The following is an 18,274-nucleotide window of genomic DNA, read 5'->3' on the forward strand; positions in this document are numbered from 1 at the left end:
ATCTATCTATCTATCTATCTATCTATCTATCTATCTATCTATCTATCTGTAGATAGATAGATACATACATATACACACACATACATGTATTACATATACATACCTACATATATGCATGTGTATCATTGCACATTTGCATGTGGACATATGAATATACTTATACATATATCTCTATTATCTATCAGTTGCTTCTAAAATTTTGCCTTTCACTCCTTATTTCACTTCTGAGAGCATGTGTCCCACACTTTTGTCTCCTCTGCCCAGAAACATTATTCCTCCATCCCTCTCAGAAAAAGACCTTGCTTCATACTTTACCAAACAAACAAACCAAAACTGAGTCCATCCACTGTGACCTCTTTCTTCTCCAATTCTACACTTCAAATGCATTTAACATCATCTCCCATTCTCTGCTCCTTTACTCTAATTTTAGAAGAGTTGGACCTTCCCCTACCAAGTGGAATCTCTCTGTGTTCTTTAGTCTATTTCTTCTCTTCACTATTCTGGGAGCTTAATTCCTCAAAAACCCTTATTTTCCTCAATAAACCTCATCTAGTAGGTATTTCCCTGATCCTTAAAAGTATATCCAGGTCTCAAATTCTTTAAAAATAAAACAAAATACCTTTTACTTTACACTATTATCCCCAGAAACTGCTTCCTATTTCCTTTCATAGCCAAACTACTAGGGGAAAAAAAGCTGTTTTCTCACTTTGTTTTTCATTCCTCATATCCCATTTACTCCTCAACTCCTTGTAGTCAAGATTCCACAATCACCACTCAATTTTCTCCAAAGCTATCTATCAATTATATCTTAATTGCTCAGTCCAATTACCCTTCTTTACTCCTACATTTTTTTCTCTACAATATTTGATTTACTGAACACCTTTCTCTCCTAAATGCATTTTCTCTGCTGGGTTTTCATGACACTATTCTCTCCAGGTTCTCCTTCTGCCCATCTGGCAGTTGGCTCTTGGTATCCTTTATCAAATCATAATTCATGACCTTACTCCAATGCATAAGAGAGCTCTATCCTGAATTCTTTTATTTTCTCTCAGTATTACTTATCTTGGTGATCTCATCAGTGCATGTGAGTTAAATTATCATACCTTTGCAAACAACTATTAGATCTTTATACTTAGCTCCAATCTGTCTGAATTAGAATCCCTCATCACCTATACTTATTGAACAACTTCAGGGACAGCTAGGTGATGCAGTGGATAGAGTACTGGCCCTGAAGTCAGGAAGACCTGAGTTCAAATCTGGCCTCAGACCAAACACTTGACACTTACTAACTGTGTGACCTGGGCAAGTCACTTAATCCCAATTGCCAAAAAAAAAAACCAAAACTTCATCTAAATGCTGCAGACACATCTCAAACTCAAATATCCAAAACAGAACTCATAACCTTTCCCATTAAATTCATCCATATTCCTAATACCTCTGTATATGTTTAATCATCAACATTGAAGCATTCATACAAGTCCATGACCTCGAAGTTATCCTTGATGTTTCAATCTCCTCTACCTTTCTCAGCATACAATCATTGTCGGGTCTTATAAACTCTACATTTGTTTAATCTGTATACTTATCTCCACTCACATGGATGCAACCATAATATAGTCCCTAATTCAGTCAGTCTCATTTGGATTATTGCAGTAACATCTGAAATTGATCTCCGTGCCAGAAGCTTCTCTTGTTCCCAAATCACTTTTCACCCTTTTGCCAAGCTGATAGAACTGGAGCATGTGTTTGCATAATTCCACTTTGCTCAGGAAATTTTAGTGGCTACCTGTTGCCTCTAGAATGAAATACTTCCTCTTTTTGGCATTTAACTTTGCCACAATTTGAATACAACTTATCTTCTTAGACTTCTTTCACATTAGTTTGATTCTATAAACAGTTTCATTCTACCTGGTCTTCTTCCTTTTACAAAACATTCCATTTTCTACTTCCACCTTTACCCAGTCTCCTCCCATATCTAAAATGTTCCCTTTCTCACTTCCACATGATAGAATGATTAACTTTTTTTTTAAGTCTTACCTTATATCTTACGGCCTTTAAAAATATTTTCTTTATTCCCCAAATTATTTGCTAGGCTTTGTACCTTGAAATGAGCTTGTATTTACTCTGTTCATATTTCACATTTATTCATCTGTTTGCCACAGTAGAAAGTAAACTCTTTCAGGTCAGATGATATTGTGTTTTTGTTTCTGTATTTATAACCATTTGTACATACAGTTCATGACATAGAGTAGAACATTAAGAAAAGTCTGTTAAATTTAATTAATGTTTGTACATACTCTACAACTTTAAAAAAAGATGATAAATTTTAAGATCAAGAATTCCAATCTCACAAAATGATTTTATTTATTCTATTATTTAATAATTCTTAGTAAACATAGAGTCAGATTTTAACAAATAGATTTCAATTCACTTCAACTGATAAAGGGCACTTACAGTTTTAAGAATGAGGTAAGGATTTTTTTTAATGTTGTCAAAACCAGGAAAAATGGACTTTTGGGGGTATTTTTTTCTTATCCATAGGTAAGAATTTGGCAGCTTTGAGAAGTGATAATTAGACAGAATTAAAATTTTGTTGACCTGAACTGGCACAAAAATACTCAATGCAACTCATTCTCCACTTGTAGTTATATTTTCTCATGAGCATATACATTTATCCTTTCCACATCACAGACATTAGGGATGCAGTACTCCTCTGATGTGGAAAATCTGGGTATGATTTTTGACCCTCCCTTCATACCAGAGAAAAAGTCTATATATATTTTTTTCTTTTATGTTTACCATATATTTATCATACCTTATTGTAAAATTTGGTCATAAGCTCTCTGTCATCTGCTGGCTTTCATGAGTCATCTGTGGCTTCCACAAAACTCCCCCAAAAATTCCCATTTAATTTCTTATGTCAACCCACAATATATCAAAACTGCTGTAGCAAAAGTTGCAATGTGGAAGGGACACTTGTACCTCATTAGACATCAATCTCTTATGCGTTTACCTACAATAATTTATCATCCATAGTTATCTAATCCCCCAAATTCATAGTTTTTAAAATCTACAGTCATCATTATTATCATCACTTATAATAATATTCAATTTTTTTTGCTATTGTTACTTTTAGTATCACTAAAATGGGAGTAGGGAGAGCAATAATATAATGGGAAATGGGGACTAGAAATCATAAGTTGAACCATGGTGTTAAGACTTACCCAGAAAGTTTCTCCTTATGCAGGATACTACATAATTTGGAGTTATGGGAAAGAGCTTAATTTAGAAAGGCCAGGGTTACCCACTGTGTCCTGGGCCATTGCTAGTCTTCTTGATCTTTCTCTTTCCATTGGACTTTGATGGCTTTGGAGAAGAGAATGAGACTGATGCATTTGCACAGATCTATCTCACATATCCAATTTGTGTCCAAGTCAAGACATCACCCTCATAATGTCACTGGTCTTCTTTGAAAATGAAGGACAAACAACAAGGGTTATTCATGAAGTCTCCGCACAAAGAGAAGGATTTTCAAAGTAGGTGTTGTGAGTTAAATATTGCAACTCATATTTCTTACACACGTGAGATACACACTATTATTATGCTCAAAGTTTAAGCTTATTCCTGCCATGGATAATATGTGTATTTGTGAGAAACAGTGAACTAGGTTATTAGGAAAATGTTTTGTATTAACAGTCTTTACCGTGTTATCTGAAAATAGTAATAGCTGCCCTCTAGGGACCCAACTTGCCAATTTGAGCAGAAATTGGGGAAAGCTGCTATCTTCTTCTTCTACTGCTGCTGCTGCTTCTACTTCTTCTGCCTTTTCTCTGCTTCTTTTCTTCTTTCATATATACATATATACATATACATACATACATACACATATATACATACACATATATACATATACATAGAAATGCATGTGCACATAAATATATATAGCTATATACACACATATATGCATATATATATACACATAAACACACATTATATGTGTATATATACATATACTTACACATACACAATATGTATGTATATAGGTGTGTGTGTGTATGTGTATAGGTGTGTGTTTATGAAAGCTAGGATAGTTTGCTTTCAGTTCTGTGTGGTTTTCATTTTTGATTTTTTGAAATATATCTCTAAAAAGACAGTATTTTAAAAAGCCTACTGTCTTTTAAATGGAGCTACTTGATTAGGTCTTTAAATCCAAATCAGAGTGGCCAATAATAGCCTCAAAGCAAGCCTCTATGGCTCATTGTTTAGGTTCTGAGTGAGTATAAAAGGTAATTGTTTTCTGTTCTGGCCAGAAATTCTGAGGGTTTTCCCCTCACAGACTGATTTCTTTGTAAGGGTAAATTGGCACATCTTTTGTCTCAATTCTTACCTAGTCCTCAGTTATTGAATAAGCATTGACCCCGATAAAGGAGACCTGCAGAATATCATAATTTAGAAAGGCCAAGGTCACACACTGCATCCTGAGTCATCACCAGCCACCTTAACCTTTCTCTTGCCACTGGTTTTGATAACTCTGGAAAAGAAAGTGAGGTTGATGTCTTTGCACAACTCTGCCCCACTTATATCCAATATGTGCATAAATCAAGACATGACTCTCATGACTTCATTAGTCTTCTTCAAGAATTAAGGACGAAAACAAACCCAGTAACTATATGAACACAATTACAAAACACTTTTCACACAAATAAAATCAGATCTAAATAACTGGGAAAAAAATCAGGTGCTCATGGGTAGGCCAAGCTAATATAATAAAAATGACAATTCCACCTAAGCTAATTTACTTATTTAGTGCCATACAAATCAAACTTCCACAAAATTATTTTACGGAGTTAGAAAAAATAATAACAAGATTCATTTGGAAGAACAAAAGGTCCAGAATATCAAGAAATGCAGGGAAAGGTGAATTAGCCATTCTAGATCTTAAATTGTATTATAAAGCAACAATCATCAAAACTGTTTGGTACTGGCTAAGAAATAGAGTGGTGGATCAGTGGAATAGGTTAAGTATGCAAGACACAGTAGTCAATGACTACAGTAATCTAATATTTGATAAACCCAAAGACCCCAGCTTCTGGGATAAGAACCCACTCTTTGACAAAAACTGCTGGGAAAACTAGAAAAGAGTATGGCAGAAACTAGGCATTGATCATAATCTCACACCATATACCAAAATAAAGTCAAAATGGGTTCATGATTTAGATATAAAAGTTGATACTATAAACAAACTGGGAGCAGAAGGAATAATTTATCTATCAGATCTATGGAGAACAGAAGAATTCATGACCAAACAGGAGATAGAGAGCATTATGAAAAGCAAAATGAGTAACTTTGATTACATTAAATTGAAAAGTTTTTGCACAAACAAAGCCAATGCAACTAAAATTAGAAGGAAGGTAGAAAATTGGCAAAGAATTTTTACAACCAGTCTCTCTGATAAGGGCCTCATTTCTAAAATATATACAGAATTAAGTCAAATCTATAAGAATACAAGTCATTCCCCAAATGATAAATGGTCAAAGGATATGAACAGGCAGTTCTCAGATCAAGAAATTAAAGCCATCTATAGTCATATGAAAAAATGCTCTAAATCACTATTGATTAGAGAAATGCAAATCAAAACAACTCTGAGGTACCACATCACACCAATCAGATTGGCCAACATGACAAAACAGGAAAATGATATATATTGGAGAAGATGTGGGAAAATTGGAACACTAATGCATTGTTGGTGGAGTTGTGAACTGACCCAGCCATTCTGGAGAGCAATTTGGAACTATGCCCAAAGGGCTATAAAAATGTGCATATCCTTTGACCCAGTAATAGCACTTCTAGGGCTGTATCCCAAAGAGATCATACAAATGGGAGGAGGAACCGCATGTACAAAAATATTTATAGCAGCTCTTTTTGTGCTGGCAAAGAATTAGAAATTGAGAAGATGCTCATCAACTGGGGAATGGCTGAACAAGTTGTGGTATATGAATGCAATGGAATAACTTTGTGCTATAAGAAATGATGAGCAGACAGACTTCAGAAAAACCTGAAAAGACTTTGTGGTCTGATACTGAGAGAAGTGAGCAGAACCCGGAGAACACTGTACACAATAACAGCCAGGTTGTGTGATGACTAATATTGATAAACTTAACCCTTCTCAGCAATACAAGGATCTAAGACATCTCCAAAGGCCTCGTGATGGAAAATGTTATAGCCACAAAGAAGAAAGAACTATGGAGTTTGAATGCAGATCGAAGCATCCTATTTGTTATTTTTTTTTCTTCTGTTGTGTTTTGCTTCCTCTTTCTGGTGGTTATCCTATTGGTTCTAATTCTTACTTACAACATCACTAAGGTGAAAATATGCTTAATAGGAATGTATATGTATAGACTATATCACATTGTGCACTGTCTTGGGGAGGGAGGTGGAAAAGGAGGGAGATAAAAATTTAAAACTCAAAGGCTTATGGAAGTGATTATTGATAAAGCAAAATAAATTAATTAAAAAAGTGAAAAAGAAATAAAAACTTTAGACTAGGAAATAAAGGACTAGCATTTTTGGTATGAGAGCTCGCCAAGCCCTTTTCATCTACCTGATCACCTACCATTGGGTGTCTACCTGGCACTCAACTTTCATCTATGACTCCAAGAAACTATAATAAGCACAGAGGATGCGCCTCAGTATATTGTCATGGAAAATGAACTAAACCGAGTTGAAGGTAACCAACGGGCTTCAAACCCTTCAGTGAATTAAAGAGGTGTCTACACCAAGTGAAGATCTTCCCAGGTGGAATGAGTGGATGAGAATAATTTGTTCCAGTGGCCATAAAGGCTTCTAAAGCTTGCTCTGGAGTACTTTTAGAGCTTAGTTAGACATTAAAGACACCAAGGTCATCCGATGTTTCTTGGGCCACAGCCAGTCATCTTGACTTTTGCCTTGCTACTGGACTTGAAAGAATCTGGAAGACAGAGTAAGACTGATGACTTTGGCAACTTTATCTCACTTAAATCCAATAACCAGATGAGTCAAGACATTATCCTGTGATGTCATTGGTCGTCTTCAAAAACAAATTACAAACAATAATAAGCAGGGCATTTAGGGAAGAAACATGACAGACAAGACTAGCTTTTTTTAATTTAAATTTTAAATTTATTTTGTAAGATATTTCCCAATTATATATAAAAATAATAATCTTTTTCTACTTTAAATTCTAAATTCACACTCTCCTCTCCAATTCTTCCCCCCTCCTTGAGAAGTCAAACAATTTTAATTCACTTATACATGTGATGTGATGCACAACATATTTCCATATTAAACATGTTACAAAAATAATGAAAATAAAGATAATAAAAGAAGATCATTAGTTCTCTGTCTGGAGGTAGATAGCATTTTTCATCATAGTACTTTGCCTTGATCAGAGAAGCTAAGTTTTAACAATTGGTAATACTTACAATATTTCTGTTACTATATGCAATGTTGTCCTGATACTGCTCAATTCACTTTGCATCAGTTCGTATATGTCTTCCCAGGTTTTTCAAAAACCATCCTGCTGGTCATTTCTTATGTCATAATATTATTCAATCACGATTATATACAACTTGTTCAGCCATTCCTCAATTGATATGCATCCCCTCCACTTCAAATTCTTTGCCACCACAAAAAGAGCATACATGTGTGTGTATAAATATATATATATATGTGTGTACATATATATTTATATACACACACATATATGCTCTTTTGTATGTATATATATGTATATATGTGTGTGTGTGTGTGTGTGTATATATATATATGTGTGTGTGTGTGTGTGTGTGTGTATATAAGGTCCCTTTTCCCTTTTCTTTGATCTCCTTGGGATACAGACTTAATAGTGGTGTTGCTGGGTCAAAGCATATATGCAGTTCCCCTCCTCCCATGGCATAATTCTAAATTGTTCTTCAGAATGAGTGTACTAGTTCACAGTTCTACTTATAGTGCATTAGTGTCCAAGTTTTTCCACATCATTTGTCATTTTGCTTTTCTTTCATTTTAACAAATTTGACAGGTGTGAGGTGTTATCTAATGGTTGTTTTAATTTTCAATTCTTTAATCAGTGATTTAGAGCATTTTTTTCAAATTATTATTAATAGATTTGTTTTCTTCTGAAAACTGTCCATCTGTATCATTTGAACATTTATTTATTAGGAAATAACTGAGTTTAACACGTTTGGTTCAGTTTGGTACATTTTTCCACGCTTCCTCAATTTACTTATGAGATCATCCTTTATGTCTAAATGATTTATTCATTTTGACCTTATTTCAGCATATGGTGTGAGATGTTGATCTATGCCTAGTTTCTGCCAAATTGCTTTCTAGTTTTCCCAGCAATGTTTTTCAAATGATCAGTCCTTACCCCCAAAGCTTGAATCATTCATCTTATCAAATATTGCATTACTGAAGTCATTTACTACTATATATACTGTACCTAATCTATTCCACTGATTCACCATTCTATTTCTTAACCAGTATCAGGTTATTTTGATTATTACCACTTTTTAATACAGTTTGAAATCAGCAACTGCTAGGTTGCTTTCCTTAATTTGTTTTCCCATTAATTCCTTTAATATATTTTTTCTTTTGTTCTTCCAGATGAATTTTGTTACTATTTTTTCTAGCTCTATAAAATAATTCTAGAGTAGTTTCATTGTTATGGGCCTGAATAAATAAATTAACTTAGACAGAATTTTAATTTTTATTATATTGGTTCCATTTACCCATGAGTAAACATTATTATTACCATTGTTTGGATCTGTCTTTATTTGTGTGAAACATATGTGGACATATAATCCATGTATTTGTCTCAGCAGGTAGATGCCCAATTATTTTACATTTTCTGTATCACTTTGAAGGAATTTCTCTTTCTATCTCTTTCTGCTGGGTTTTGTTGGTAATATATAAAAATGCTGATGATTTATGTTGTTTTTTTTACATCCCACAAACTTGCTTATATTCATTGTTTCAACTAGTTTTTTAGCTTTCTAGGTTTCACTAAGCATACCAGCCACAAAGAATGATAGTTTTGTTTTTTTTCATTTCCTATTTTTATTCCTTCAATTTCTTTTTCTTGCCTTGTTGCTATAGTTAACAATATTGAATGATAGCGGTGATAGCGGACAACCATTTTTCACCCCTGAACTTATTGGAAAGTCTTCAAGTTTAACCCCACTACAGATGATGTTTGACCTTGGTTTTAGATAGATAATAATTATCATTGTAAGACTCTATTAAATCCTATGTTTCTACTGGTTTTTAATAGTTATGGATGCTTTTTTTTTTGTCAAAGGCTTTTCCTGAATTCATTCTGATAATCAGGTGATTTTTCTTGTTTGTATCATTGATATGGTCCATTATGCTGTTAATTTTCCTAATATCCAAACATCCCTTTATTTCTGATATAAACCTCACTTGATCAGTGTGTGATGTTTGTGATATATTGCTGTAATCTCCTTGCTATTATTTTATTTTTTTTTAAATTGCATCAAAATTAATTAAGGAAATTGCTCTATAGTTTTCTTCCTTTTTTTTCTCTCACTCTTACATTTAGGTACCAAAAATATATTTGTATCATAAAAAGTATTTAGTAGGATTCCTTCTTTAATTATTTTTCTCAAATAGTTTATATAATATTAGAAATAATTGTTCCTTAAATATTTGACAGAATTCATTTGTGAATCCATGTGGTCCTAAGGACATTTTCTTGGGAAGTTCAGCTATGGCTTGTTTAATTTGTTTTTCTAAAATAGGATTATGAGGGGGTGGAGCCAAGATGACAGAGTCAAAGCAGTGACTTCCTTGAGCTCTCCCCCAAACTCTTCCAAATATCTATAAAAAATAGCTCTAAAATTCTAAAGCAGCAGAATCCACAAAAAAACAGAGTGAAACCAATTTCCAGCCCAAGACAACCTGGATGGTTGATCGGAAAGGTATATCATGCTGGGCAGGGAGAGGAGTACAGTGCGGAATGGGTGCACAGGCTGCAGTGACTCTGGGGCAGGCCTCAGAGGACTGAATCGCGGGCAGCTGTGGTGATTTCCAGACTTCTCAACTCATGAAAGTTAAAGACAACTTAGAAGGTCAGTGGGAAAAGTCTGTGACTGCCGTGAGAGGTAGAAGCTAGGTCTCATCCACCCCCAGGGCAGCGGCTGCCTCCTGAGTTTCCAGCCCACAGACTGAGGGGGACTCGAGGGGCTGATCATAAGGGGATTGCAGGGATCTTTTTGCCAGTGCTAAGGCAGGAATCTCTTGCTTTACCATGCTTGGATCTGGGTCACAGTTCTGAGGGGTGGTCCTGGGGCAAAGAGGAGCACTAATGGCATGGTGGAGCTTGTTGTGGTGGTGAAGAGGAAACACCTCGCCCCTTATACCACTTTGGAAGAACTGAAAATTTACAGGTCCCTAGAAGTATCTCTGAAAATGGCTGTATAAACCCCCAAAGTGCAGGAGAGTACATTCTCCACATTGGAAGCAGACCTTAACAAAGAGTTTAAAACTCAAATAATTGGCTGGGAATATGAGCAAGAAATGCAAAAGAGTCAGACTGTATTATCTTACTTTGGTGAAAAAGAAGATCAAAACATACAACCAGAAGAAGACAATGAAGTCAAAGCTCCTACATCCAAAGCCTCCAAGAAAAATATGAATCAGTCCCAGGCCAGGGAAGAGCTCAAAAAGGATTTTGAGAAACAAGTAAGAGAAGTAGAGGAAAAACTGAGAATGACGCAAGAAAATCATGAAAAACAAGTCAATGGTTTGCTAAAGGAGACCCAAAAAAATACTGAAGAAAAAACACCTTAGGAAATAGCCTAACCCAAATGACAAAAGAGGTCCAAAAAGCAAATGAGGAGAAGAATGCCCTAAAAAGCAAAATTGGCTAAATGGAAAAAGAAGCACAAAAGATTACTGAAGAAAATATTTCCTTAAAAATTAGAATAGAGCAATTGGATGCTAGTGACTTTATCAGAAATCAAGACTCTGTAAAACAAATCCAAAAGAATGAAATATTATAAAACAATGTGAAATATCTCATTGGAAAAACAACTGACCGGGAAAACAAATCTAGGAGAGAGAACTTAAAAATTATTGGACTATCTGAAAGTCATGATGAAAAAAAGAACCTAAACATCATCTTTCAAGAAATTGTCTAGGAAAACTGTCCTGATATTTTAGAACCATAGGGCAAAATAGAAATGGAAAGAATCCACCAGTCACCTCCTGAAAGAGATCCCCAAATGAAAACTCCTAGGAATGTTGTAGCCAAATTCCAGAATTCCCAAGTCAAGGAGAAGATATTGCAAGCAGCCAGAAGGAAACAATTCAAGTACTGTGGAAACACAATCAGGATAACACAAGATTTAGCAGCTTCTACATTAAGAGTCTGGAGGGCATGGAGTATGATATTCCAGAGGGCAAAGGAGTTAGGACTACAACCTAAAATCACCTACCCAGCAAAACTGAGTATAATCATTCAGGGTAAAAAATGGTCATTCAATGAAATAGGGGACTTTCAAGCATTCCTGTGGAAAAGACCAGAGCTGAATATAAAATTTGACCTTCAAATACAAGATTCAAGTGAAATATGGAAGAGGTAAACAGGAAAGAAAAATCATAAGAGGCTTATTAAGGTTGAACTGTTTACATTTCTGCAGGGAAAGATGATATTTGTAACTCATGAGTCTTTTGTCAGTGTTAGGGTAGTGGGAGGAAAAAATTATATGTATGTATAGATAGATAGATAGATAGATAGATAGATAGATAGATAGATAGATAGATAGATAGAGGGCACAGGGTGAGTTGCAGATGAAGGAGTGATATCTGGAAAATAAAATTAAGGGGTGAGAGAGAATTATACTGGAAGAAGGAGAAAGGGAGAAGTAGAATGAGGTACAATATCTCACCTGAAACAGTCAAGAAAAGACTTCTACAGTGGAGGGGAAATGAGGGAAGGTGAGAGGGAATGAGTGAAACCCTACAGGAAAATAAGGGAGGAAGGGGACAAGAGATCAAGGGGTTGATAGAGGGGAGGACAGATTGGGGGAGGGGATAATCAGAAGCACACACTTCTGAGGAGGGACAGGGTCAAAAAAGAGAATAGAATAAATGGGGGGTAGGATAGGATGACAGGAAATATACTTAGTTTTTCACAACAAGACTACTATGGAAGGGTTTTGCATGACTACACATGTATAACTTGTATCAAGGTGCTTGCCTTTTCAATGAGGATGGTTGGGGAGGGAGGAAGGGAGAAAATTTGTAACCCACAGCTTTAAAAACACATGTTAAAAATAAAAAAAAATTATTAAAATAAAAAAACCTTTAAAAATGAAAGTTTTTTTAATGCATGTCTTTTATCCACATCCCTTGTTATTATGTATTTAGATCATTTTGGTGGAAAATAGATGTTATTGGAAATATCTGAATCTCCTAAATATAAACCCTTTTAGTTCATATAATCACTTATCTATTTTATTTTTTTTATGATTACTTTTCTACGTATCTGGATAAGAATTTTCCGTTATCTTCCTACTCAATATAGTATGATATATTTCCTTCCTTCACCACCCCCAATTATGTGACCTTTTATAGTTCATTCAGATATACTTTGGAAGGTTTTCTGGTATATGGTTTAAGATGTCAGTCTAAATCTGTTTTCTGCCAATGAGTGTACTTTACAGTTGTTTTTTTAAAAGCAGATCTTATTTAATACATAATTATTCCCCCAGTTTTCTTATGAAACACAGAGTTTTAGTGTTGAATTGTTCCTGTTTCTTGCTTATCTAGCCTGCTCTACTGATCAAGTTTTTAATTTTTTTTTAACCCATACTAAACAGTTTTGGCAATTAGTGATTTATAACATAGTTTGAGATCTGGAAATATTATTTCCCCTTCACTTATACTTTCTCCGCCTCCCCATTATTTTACTTGATATTCTATTATGAATATACAAATGAATGAGATTATACTGAATTTATTTGAGGTATTAAAGACAATAATGGTTCTAATGAGAGGGATAGTGACTAGAGAATTGGCATCAATCAGAGAGACAAGTTTAATTCCTGCTTTTGATACTCAATGACTATATGACTCTGAGCAAGTAATTTACTATCTCGGTGTTTCAAGTAATTCTCATAGACTACAAACTGCAAAAGTTAAAGATTGCCATAGTAAATCCCTATCTCAGTAAAATCACTTAACATATGGAGGGGCATCCCCTCCAAAAAGCAGAGACAGACAGACATAGACAGAGAGGGACAGAGACAGAGAAACAGACACAGAGAGAGACAGAGAAAAGAGAGAGACAAAGATCCATAGAGACAGGGACACACACATCCTTTATCAGCATCCTTCCTCCTATGTACAAATATGTTCATTTTTAATAAAATTAACATAATAGACAGCACACACACACTCACATTCATGTGCTCATGCATGCATACATGCATCTCAAGTGCCTTACCCAAAAATCAACAGAACTCACTATTGAATCCATGCTTCCAATAGCAACTTCAGTGTTTATCTGACTGCAGCCTTCTTTCTATTTTCATATTATCCCAGTAGAGCAGTACTTCAGCAGAATTATATCAGCTAGCTCTCAAAAAATAAACTGGACTTGACTTCTGGAGGTGGAGCCAAGATGGTGAAGTAGAGAAAGCTGAGCTTTCCCAACAATTCCCTCCAAATAGCTTTAAAATATCATCTCACATAGAATTTTGGAGTGACAGAACCAAAATAATTCAGAGTGAGACATTTTTTCTGGCCCAAACAACATAGGAGGTTAGGAAGAGAGATTTTCACAACATTAAGGTGCAGGCTGGCACAGAACCCAAGTGTATGAAATACCAGTGGTGTGACTAAATAGTGGAGAAAGAAGCAGTAGCAGCTTCAGGATCTCTCAAATCAGAGATGGTAAAAAAAAAAAGTCTGGCAATTTGTCAAAAAGGGATGACAGAAACTTTTTAATTTGATTTAAGTCTGATCAGTAATATGTTCCATGTTCTAATTTTCTTGTAATCTCTCTCTTTATATCTAGGTCATGTATTAATTATGACCTTATGGTATAAGATGTGGTCTACATCCAAGTTCTGCCATACTGCTTTCCAGTTTTTCCAATAATTTTTACCAAATACTGAATTCTTATCCCAAAATCTTAAGTCTTTCCACTTGTCAAATACAAAGTTATTATATTTATTTGCTTCTGTAAATTATCAAATAAAACAAGTGTACCCAAAATCAGAAAGAAAATAGAAAATTTGGAGAAAATTATAGACAGCTTCTTAAAGGGTTTATTTCAAATACATAAAGAACTTTGACAAATCTATAAGAATATGAATAATTCTCCAATTGATAAATGGTCAAAGGATATAAATGAGCATTTTTCCATTGGAGAAATCAAAACAATTTATAGTTGTGTGAAAAAATGCTTTAAATCATTATTGATTAGAGAAATGCAAATTAAACAAGGATGCTGATAAAGGATATGTGTGTCCTTGTCTCTATGGATCTTTGTCTCTCTCTTTTCTCTGTCTCTCTCTGTGTCTGTTTCTCTGTCTCTGTCCCTCTCTGTCTATGTCTGTCTGTCTGTCTCTGCTTTTTGGAGGGGATGCCCCTCCATATATTAAGTGATTTTACTGAGATAGGGATTTACTATGGCAATCTTTAACTTTTGCAGTTTGTAGTCTATGAGAATTACTTGAAACACCGAGATAGTAAATTACTTGCTCAGAGTCATATAGTCATTGAGTATCAAAAGCAGGAATTAAACTTGTCTCTCTGATTGATTGAGATATCATTTTATACCTACCAGATGGGCTAAAATGATTGAAGGAGAAAGCAACAAATGGTGTTGTGGAGGGAATGTGGCTGTTGTAGAGGGGAAAGGATGTGGAAAAATTGGGACACTAATTGAGTGTTGGTGGAATTGTGAACTGATCCAACCATTTTGGAGAACAATCTGGAACTGTGCCAAAAGAGCTATTAAACTGCCTATATTCTGTGATGCAGCAATACTATAACTAGGTCTATCTTCAAAGATGACTAGGGAAAAAGGAAAAGAACTTGCATGTTCTAAAATGCTTATAGCAGCTCTCTTCAGGGTGACAAAGAAATGAAAGTTGCAGGGATGCCCATCAATTGGGGAATGGTCAAATAAGTAGTAGTATACGATTGTGATGGAGCACTAATCAGCTATTAGAAATGATGAGCTCAATGATTTTAGAAAAACTTGCACAAAATAAAGAAGAGGGAAATGAGTAGAACCAAGAGCACATTATATACAGTAAGAGCAATATTGTTTTAAGAATGACTTTGAGATCAGACCCTGTTTCTGGGTAAGGAACAGAGAGCAGACCAAGAGTGCCATGAACACATCTCTCCGCAGATCACACCAATTTGGAAACACAAAAAAATTCTAAATCTCCAGAACTACCTCTGAAAATAGTAGTGCAAAAAAGCCTGAAACATGACACCTTATGCCAGGTACATTGTCCAATATTAACATAAAGTTCCAAATAAATAGGGTGGGAAAATGAACTAATATCAACAATAATAAAAAAAAAAATAGAATCTGAACCTAACCGTTAAAAGCTACTATGTAACCACAGGAAGATTAAGACACAAACTCAGAAGAAGGAAATGAAGTTTAAAGATCAGTAAGCAAAGCCTCAAAGGAAAAAAAAAAGTGAATTGAAAAAGTCCAGCAAGAATTCCTGTAATAGTCTCAGCCCACAGACAGTAAGGGGATTAAACAACTGTTAGGAAAGAGATTGGAGGGGTCTCTTTTCTAGCACTGAGTTAGGACTCTATTGCTTTGTTCATCCTCAGACCCAGGGTGACAGCCCTGAGTGGCAGTCCCAGGGCAAGGAGGAGCACTAGCACACACCAGTTTGAGGCTGCAGTGGAGCAGGGACCTTTGTCACAGTTTCAGGGCAGAAAAGAGTGCTTGTGGTCACTCACAGACCAAAGAACAGGCCAGAAGAGTAGTAAACATATGAATTTGAATATGAAGGGATGATATAAAAAATAAAACTAAGGGGTAAGAGAGGACTGCATTGGGAGAAAGGGAAAGGGAGAAGGGTAAAGGGGCAAATTTTTTCACATAAAAAAAGGCAAGAAAAAAATTTATAGTGGAGAAGATGGGGGAGATGAGGAAGAGTGAGTGAACCTTACTCACATCATAATTGACTCAAAGATAGAATAATATATACACTTAATAGGGTCTTGAAATCTATCTTGCCCTACAGGAAAATAGTAAGAGGAGATAAGAGAATGAGGATGACAGAAGGGGGAACAGATTGAGAGAGGAGGTAGTGAGAAACAAAACACTTTTGAGGAGGGACAGGGTAAAAGTGGAGAAAGAATAGAATAAATTAGGGTGTAATATAGAGGGAAATACCATAGACATAGTAACTATGAAAAAATAGCCATAGTAACTATGGAAAAAAAAATGAATTAAGTTTCTCTGATAAAGATCTAATTTCTCAAACATATAGAAAACTGAGTCAAATTTGTAAAAATAAGAGCCATTCTCCAATTGATAAATGATCAAAATACATGATCAGTTTTCAGATGAAGCAAACAAAGCTATCTACAGCCATGTGAAAAAAAATGCTCTAACTCACTATTGATTGGAGAAATGCAAATCAAAACAATTCTGAAGTACTACCTTGTATCTATTACATTGGCTAATAGAACAGACAAGGAAAATGACAAATATTGGAGGGGATGTGGGAAAAATGATACATTATTATGCTATTGGTGGAACTGAGACCAAATTCAACCATCTCTAGAGCAATTTGGAACTAAGCCCAAAGGGATATGAAACACTACATACTCTTTTACTTGGTAATACAACTACTAAATCTATATCCCAAAAGAGGTAAAAAAAAAGGGGGGGGGGAAAGTACCTATATGTACAAAAATATTTATAGCAGCTCTTTTCTTTGGTGGCAAAGAATTGGAAATTGAAGGAATGCCCATCAATTGGGGAATGGCTGAACAAAATGTGGTATGTGAGTGTGATAGGATACTACCGTGCTATTAAGAAATGATAAGCAGAGGATCTTCACGATAACGGCCTTCAGGGTACTGTTGTCAGGTTGTGGGCAGCTTCTCCGAGGTTTCCTAGAGGGGCTGGCTCAAGTCATTTGGGCTCGGCCTCCAGCTTGGGGCCTCTGAGAAGTGGTGGAGATCCAAGAACGGAAGGCCTATTATTGAAGGCCGAATCATAGAAACTTCCAAGGTGGCAACAGATCCTCCTAACCCCTCTGGCCAGTGCCCAATCTGTTGTTGGAATCTGAAACACAAGTATAACTATGTGGATGTCCTTCTGCTAAGTCAGTTTATCTGGCCCAATGGGGGAATGCTGCCCCAGAGAATCACAGGTCTATGCTTGTAAGAACATCTGAAAGTGGAGGAGTGTGTGAAGATGGCTCATCGATCAGGTCTGTTACTGAATCATAGGCCTAAGCTTCCACAAAGATGTGTTCCCAAGAAAAAACCCCAACTCAATCGGTATCTGACTCATTGGGCTCCCCGCTCTGTCAAACCCATCTTAAACAAAGGTCTAAAATGGAACAAAGTTCGAATGGCTGTGGGCTCCCCCCTGCTTAAGGATAATGTCAACTACACAGGCAAACCCCTAGTGATGTGCCACTGAAGGAAGGGAGTGAACCCCTGCTAATGGGAGCTGTCTCCCATTATTCCAACAAGAAAAGACTAGAAGGTAAATCCAGCCTAGAGCTGCTGCAGACCCAAATGTTTTCAAAACTGGTTATTCCTAACCAAAATGTGGACAAAGGGAAAGGCAATAATAATGTGCTCCTGATTCCAATGGAACTGCTTATGGAGCTGTAGGGAGACCATGGGCAACTGCCATAAGATATCATGATCAGCTCTGACTGAACCCTTGGATTGGGTGATAAAAGTATTATCCAAGAAATGTCATAAAACAAGACATTTGTTAAACCAAAAAGAAAAAAAAAGAAAGAAATGATAAGCAGAATGCTACCAGAAAAACCTGGAAAGTCATACAAGAGATGATGCAAAGTGGAATGTACTGTGTACAAAGAAGCTGCAAGGTCCTGTGTAATCCTGACTGTGGTTCCATGATATTTAAATTGTTTCTTTCTGTCTGCTTGAAGTATTTTCTATTTGATCTGGTAAATTTGGAATTTGGCTACAATATTCCTTGGTGTTTTCAATTTGGGATCTCTTTCAGGAGGTGACTGGC

General features: G+C 35.6%; 1 pseudogene; it reads left to right on the forward strand.

Annotated features, from left to right (window-relative positions):
- Positions 1 to 17,701, forward strand: part of LOC114025715 — a 25,402-nt pseudogene extending 7,701 nt beyond the window's left edge.
- The last annotated feature ends 573 nt before the right edge of the window (positions 17,702 to 18,274 follow it).

Source organism: Vombatus ursinus, unplaced genomic scaffold, assembly GCF_900497805.2.
Source record: "Vombatus ursinus unplaced genomic scaffold, bare-nosed wombat genome assembly UNPS02014832.1, whole genome shotgun sequence".
Classification (NCBI taxonomy): Eukaryota; Metazoa; Chordata; class Mammalia; order Diprotodontia; family Vombatidae; genus Vombatus; species Vombatus ursinus.